Source organism: Paramisgurnus dabryanus, chromosome 24 (assembly GCF_030506205.2).
Source record: "Paramisgurnus dabryanus chromosome 24, PD_genome_1.1, whole genome shotgun sequence".
NCBI lineage: Eukaryota > Metazoa > Chordata > Actinopteri > Cypriniformes > Cobitidae > Paramisgurnus > Paramisgurnus dabryanus.
The window spans coordinates 5002287-5008821 of record NC_133360.1 but is presented as its reverse complement, the minus strand read 5'-3'; the positions used below and the strand labels follow the sequence as shown (position 1 = coordinate 5008821).

Below are 6535 nucleotides of genomic sequence, written 5' to 3'. Positions count from 1 at the left end.
ATACAATGTTGTCTTATATACTCGTGAGACTTGTGACTGGATTTGGTTCAGTGTCACATATGAGGAGCTCAGATGCTAAAGCTGCTAAACACCACCTCAAAAATAAAAAATAAGATAATGACATTAAACGAATGCTTTTGATGTGCATTATCAAATACTTCGCTTAAAAAAATCTGAAAGGCGGCGTGTATAAGGAGCTTCAATGTGAACTGCATATCCCCTTTTGCACGACAGGAACCTTTTCATAGTTCCTGAACTATTCATGAAACTAACCAGTTTTTGCCATGTTCACACACAAGGAACTGGAAATAGTTTTAGTACCAGGGTCGCCATTTTTGGGAAATAAATTAGCTAGGGTCTAACCAGCACAACTGGAACTGACCGTAATGTAAGTATATGTTTATTGGCCGAGCATGCCATACAAAACACTAGCAGTGACATGTTTTTAAAAGCCTTGTACATACATAGTTTATACTCCACAAACATGTTACAAGACATAAACAAGTTCTTCTTTTCAGCTTTAATCATGCTTTCATATCAAACAAATAATAGTTTTACTGGACGTTTTGTCCGGCTTTAGCAAGAAATAGCAGAAGTTTCTCAGAAAACTATTCTTAATATCATGATCTCGCACGTCATGATCTCACACCTCATTATCTTGCATCTCATTCTCACGTCTCGCTGTGTACTGTGACTTTTTTTTAGAAGAACACATCCTCTTTTATCTCAGTGACTAATTCAAATAATCACAAGAATAATTTTGAAAAACAAATGCAAATGATTTACTGAACGTTGCAATATTTCTAGCATCACCTGAAATGACAGGGCTGATATCAAGGCATTTTTAAACTGAGCAAATCTGGCTTCATTATGCCACCCCTTTATTTACGTCAACTGTCATCCGAGTGGAAGTTGTGACTGAATGCACGGCTTAAAATCATCTGCAGGAAAAGCTTGTAATGTCTGCAATGTGAACAACAGCTTTATTAAGTACTGCCAATTTATAAAAACAACTTAAAACTACACACTCGATAGTGTTGTACTGTAATTCAACTCCCTGTGAGATTTTTACTCCACTACTTCTGATTGGTTCATACACTAGGGAAGCTGCTACTTGATTGGACCCTGTCTGTAAAGCCCGCCCCCAAACCTAATCCTAATCACAACCATAGAAGGAAGAAATGTCAGTGAAAGGTTATACTAAATTATGCATACTTTATGCACTACATTATGCACAATCTTACATTCCTTTGTGTTCACAATGAAATTTCCAACAAGAATAAGTGCACTTGAAGTACTCAGATGATGCCATCATTTAACCGAAAACAATGAAGTGTGAAACGCTGGGCACTTCATGTAGTCAACAAGGTCACAATTTTGCTTACGTGATGGAAAAAGAGAAGGGGCCTATCAGATGCTGTAAAAGCAAAGATTACCATCGGAGACTAGTGATGTCTATAGTATACTAGCTTCCTGTATTAATGCACTAAACAGACTTGTTAGACAATAGTCTATAATGAAATCACAATAAGATAAATTTAATACATTTATATAAACTAGATACATTGAGTTTGTTATTTTGTAAAAAATAAAATTAAACTGAAGGGAAAAGGGATTTAATTCAGGCGATATTTTTTATCAATGCATATACACCGAACAGCCATAACATTATGACCACCTGCCTAATATTGTGTAGGTCCCCCTTTGCCACCAAAACAACCCTGACCCGTCAAGGCATGGACTCCACTAGACCTTTCTATGAGAACCAGCATTCACTTTTTCAGCAATTTCAGCTTTAGTCTGTTGAATCGGACAACACGTGCCAGCATTCACTCCCCACATGCATTAATGAGCCTTGGCCGCACATGACCCTGTCACCGGTTGACCGCTGCAGACTGGGAACTCTCAACAAGAGCTGCAGTTTTAGAGATGCTCTGACCCAGTCGTCTAGCTATCACAATTTGGCCCTTGACAAAGTCATTCGGAGCCTTACCCTTGCCCATTTTTCCAGCTTTTCCTGCATTTTTCCTGATACTTGACTTCAATGTTGATGTGTTAGACACAGGAAAATGGGCAAGCATTAGGGAAAAGTGGTGAAACGGCGACAGGGTCATGGGCAGGGTCCGAGGCTCATTGATGCACTTGGGGAGCGAAGGCTGTCCCGTGTGGTCCGATCGAACAGACGAGCTACTGCAGCTGAAATTGCTGAAAAAGTGAATGTTGGTTCTGATAGAAAGGTCTAGTGGAGTCCATGCCTCAACGGGTCAGGGCTGTTTGGGTGGCAAAAGGGGGACCTACAAAATATTAGGCAGGTGGTCATAATGTTTGGCTGATCGGTGTATATGCAAGCATATTCATGAATATCAGTCATGTGAACTTTTACATCATCCACTCCTTTTTCCCGCTAACTGATGCCATTTTGAGTACCTACCGAGTATCAGTAGGTTACTGACAAGTGTTAGCTAACTTGCTCCGATTTACAAATTTCTTATCATTTTTTACTGTTTATGATTCGTACGGATACAGTAAATGGCTATGAAAGACAACATTTCGCACCTCAACTGTCATGAAAAGAAACGTTACTTTCAAAACATATCATCGTTAGGGTGTGATCCCGACTCTATCCCTGATGCGTTCTTCCAGCCGCTGTCTGCTGCTACCGAACTACCACTATTTTTACAACACTATAGGCGGCACGACACAACATGAAACTTTGTTTGAAGTATCACCTGGATCTCTACACATGAACGCGAGCATTGAGAACATTGTTTGTGTACACAGAGTTTACTAAAAAGAAATGTTTGAACCAACTGGTTGTTTTGGTGTCCGCTCGCCATCTTTGCCAGACATAAAGAATCGATCTCCGAATGCAAATGAATGAATCTTATATGAGGCTCCTTTTTCAACTACAAGGTCAATATTGTTTTTCACTTGCGACAAAACAACCAATTTATCTGTGCATTTATATGGAAGTATGCTTTAGGAGCTATCCATCTTTACTCTCCTCCCTCCTTACGTCGCATTCGGAGATCGATACATCTTGACTGGCAAGATGGCGGCGAACAGACACCAAAACAACCAAAGTCAGTTGTTCAAAACCTTCTTTTTAGTAAACTCTGTGTACACAAACAATGTTCTCAATGCTCGAGTTCATGTGTAGAGACCCAGGTGATACTTCGAGCAAAGTATCATGTTGTGTCGAGATGTAAATAACACCTGACCATACAGAAAACAAGACATTGCATGCTGTTACTGAGCTCTCAAGTTACTCAATTCAGTCTTTTGTCACGCATTCCCGTCACACATTGTATTTCTCACACAAAAAAACTATTCATCATATATTTAATATGCCGCAGCGCTCAAAATATACCAGGCAGGAACCAAGCCTGTCTCCCCTGGAGTTCTAGTCGAGCCAGCCACTTATCAGCCAATCAAAAAATAAAGAAAAAGGCTACACAATAGCCAATCAGAAAAAAGCATTATTGTATCTGGGTAAGATTTAACGCAACAACCAATGAAAAAAGCATATCCTGGAATTGTTTACCATCATCCTCGTTCACCCACAAAATAAAACCACTGGAGCTCCAAGCATCACTTTGAGTACAGAGTAAGTCATGATCTCCTGTTTTAATGTTACAACAAATTCACAACTTGTTTGACACAAACAATGACAACTTGACTGCTGTTAGAGAATGTTTCCCAGATAATCAGCATCAGTTTTAGTTTTACAGACTGTTCACTGACAACACCTGCTCAGGGGTCTCAATCATAAAACTGTGCGTAGGATCCTTACTAAAAGTCTACGTACGCATAAAAGCCAAAAATGGCATAGGCCAAAAATATATTTAAAAACTTTATAAATCACAGATCGCATGCAAGTGTGCATACATGAGTCATCCTCAGATCCCACCCTGCAAGCCCATTTTCCGTTAAAGTTTGTTATTTTATAGATCACAATCTTTGCGTGGGAACTGGCGTACGCACATTTCCAGCCCCGTTTTGTGCATATGCACGCTTTATAAATGAGACCCCAGAACAAGTAGTCTAGGCCTAATTATATTTTAGTTATCACACGATGACTGACATTTTGTCACATTAAAGGAGCACTTCACCCATTTGCATTAAGCTTTGTATGGAGTCCATCTGCTGCAGAGAATTTCAAAGGTGCCAGTTTCTTCTGGATGAAATTTCTACATCAGATGATGATGAACCACCCAAGCTTCACACCGCATATGGACAGCGGGTTCTGGATACATATTTTAGAATACCAAAGGTCAACTAGAAAGCCTGCAGGGACAAACGGATGTCTGACTATAAAGTAGGTGTTTCTATTTACTGGTTTAGTGGGAGTGGCTTGCAGAGCTGTGCATTGTGGTGCATTGTGGGAGTTGTTGTCTTCCATACAAATGTGCTCTAAAGTCACTTTCTGTCTTTCTCGGTCAAATAGGCACCGAATTTTCATGTTTTCATGGGTGAAATGTCCCTTTAAACATCTCTCTCTCCAAATAGGCTTAATAGTTTTATTACCATTAAATAAATAAGTGTATTGAATTGTCAATGTTATAGGTCACTTTTAAAATTATGTCATATTTTATATCCTGGCCATGGATGCATTTATCATTGCATCTGTCTTTCAAAGATGTCAGGTAAAAGGCAACTAAGCATCCTCTCATTCGCCCTGCCTCATTCAAGTCCCCCAAAACAACACCCCCATTGTTGTGTATGGGTGGGGGGATAGAGATGTCACGCTTGCCTGTCTTCAACACTTGAAAGCCCTGCTGTTAAGATCACGAACCCTCAATATTCAATCTATAGTGTTGACTAGAGAGTCATCTAGTGTACACTACAGGAATTCACCTCATCATGATCAAAGTTTACTTAGGTCAATAATTTATATATATATATGTATGTATGTATGTATGTATATATATATATATGTGTATATATATATATATATATATATATATATATATATATATATATATATATATATATATATATATATATATATATATAAATACTTAATATATGTTTCTAAAAATTATACATCTCTAGTAAATATTAAATAAAAAATTCTTTTAAATGATTTAAAAATATTACATATTAAATTGAATACATATTTACCTCTAATAGATTTACTTCTAAAATATATTTTAATGTTTATAGACTGACCCTCTTTTACTTATATTTTAAACATAACAATGTAACTCGTGTTTGTTTGTTCGTGTTTGTTAAAGGGTTGAACTGATGATACTTAAGGAAAGGTCAAAGGTGAAGCCTAAAGCGACCAAAGAAAAACCCCTCTTACCTTTATATTGATGGCGACTACAGACACAAACTGATGAAGACTGATGAAAATATCTAACCTCTGAAACATCCACCTGAGGAAGATGAAACTTTTATTACAACTTTGATCAATAGCATCAACTACTGATGAACAAATCAATCTTTCTGAAGCAATAAAACTTTAAATAGACAAACTTTAAATTTAGCGGGTTTGTGTTTTTAATTTAACATATCTGACACAATAAAGATGTTTGTTGGTGTTTTGTTAAATATGTACTGTCAGCCTCACAGCCGCTCTTTTTATGATTAAAGTCTTACTTTGTGTTTCTTCCTGAACCTTAACTCTGACTATCGACTCAAGTTTACTTTAATTTCAGCAGATAATCGTTTGTTTTCCTCAATTTTACCTCAGTTTCCTCGACTAATGAAGCCATGCTGCAGGATGTTGTGCTGGGGGGCGAGCAGCGCATGTGCATGATTTCGCGGTTGTGGCTAGAAGGGATAAAGCTGCGGCCAAAATCTAGGCGGAAGAGCGCTGTTTTCATCCTAATCCTACATCCAAACCTACCATTTCGCAGGATTAAGAATGCAGATATATTTCATCTAGCCCGAACCGCTGTGTTTTCTAATTCTACTCCCAAATCTTACCTTGAACCCAACATCTCGCTAGATTTAGGCCGTAGCTGTATCTCATCTAGCCAGAACCCGCACGCTCCTGTAGGTTCATGATTCGCGGAGACGCGTCTGCTTGTTAAACAAATTTGACATTGATAAGTTCCTCAAATTGTGCATTCACAACATATTAACACATTTAACACGTTAAAACAGAGTTTTAAGACTCGTGTATAGTTTACGTACACAAGCATGGCTCACATATATATCAGTGGTAGAGCGCCATCTTGTGTACACAGCAGATATTCACCACTACAAGAACAGCAGAAAACTATGCAAAATAAGTTAAAGACTACATTAACAGAAGAGCAAACGAAGTAAGTTATTATTTACTAATACGTTAAATAATTCAGACTAAATGTCTCATCTAATTTCATAATTTATTTAAATAAAGATTATTCAGAAGGATGTTGTTTGTTACATCCATTAATGAATAAATTAATAAAATATTCTCTTAATTATAATAATCATTAATACATTTATGTGGATCAGCAAAATAAAAGTATTAAAATCACTGCACAAAATATATTCCTGTTCCTATATACAAGTAGCCTATTTCACCAAGAACATCGTTAGT

General features: G+C 37.5%; 1 protein-coding gene across 1 annotated transcript in view; it reads right to left on the bottom strand.

Moving 5' to 3' along the window:
• Nucleotides 1-6535, bottom strand: part of podxl2 (podocalyxin-like 2) — a 92990-nt gene that overhangs the window by 57457 nt on the left and 28998 nt on the right. The window lies entirely within an intron of this gene.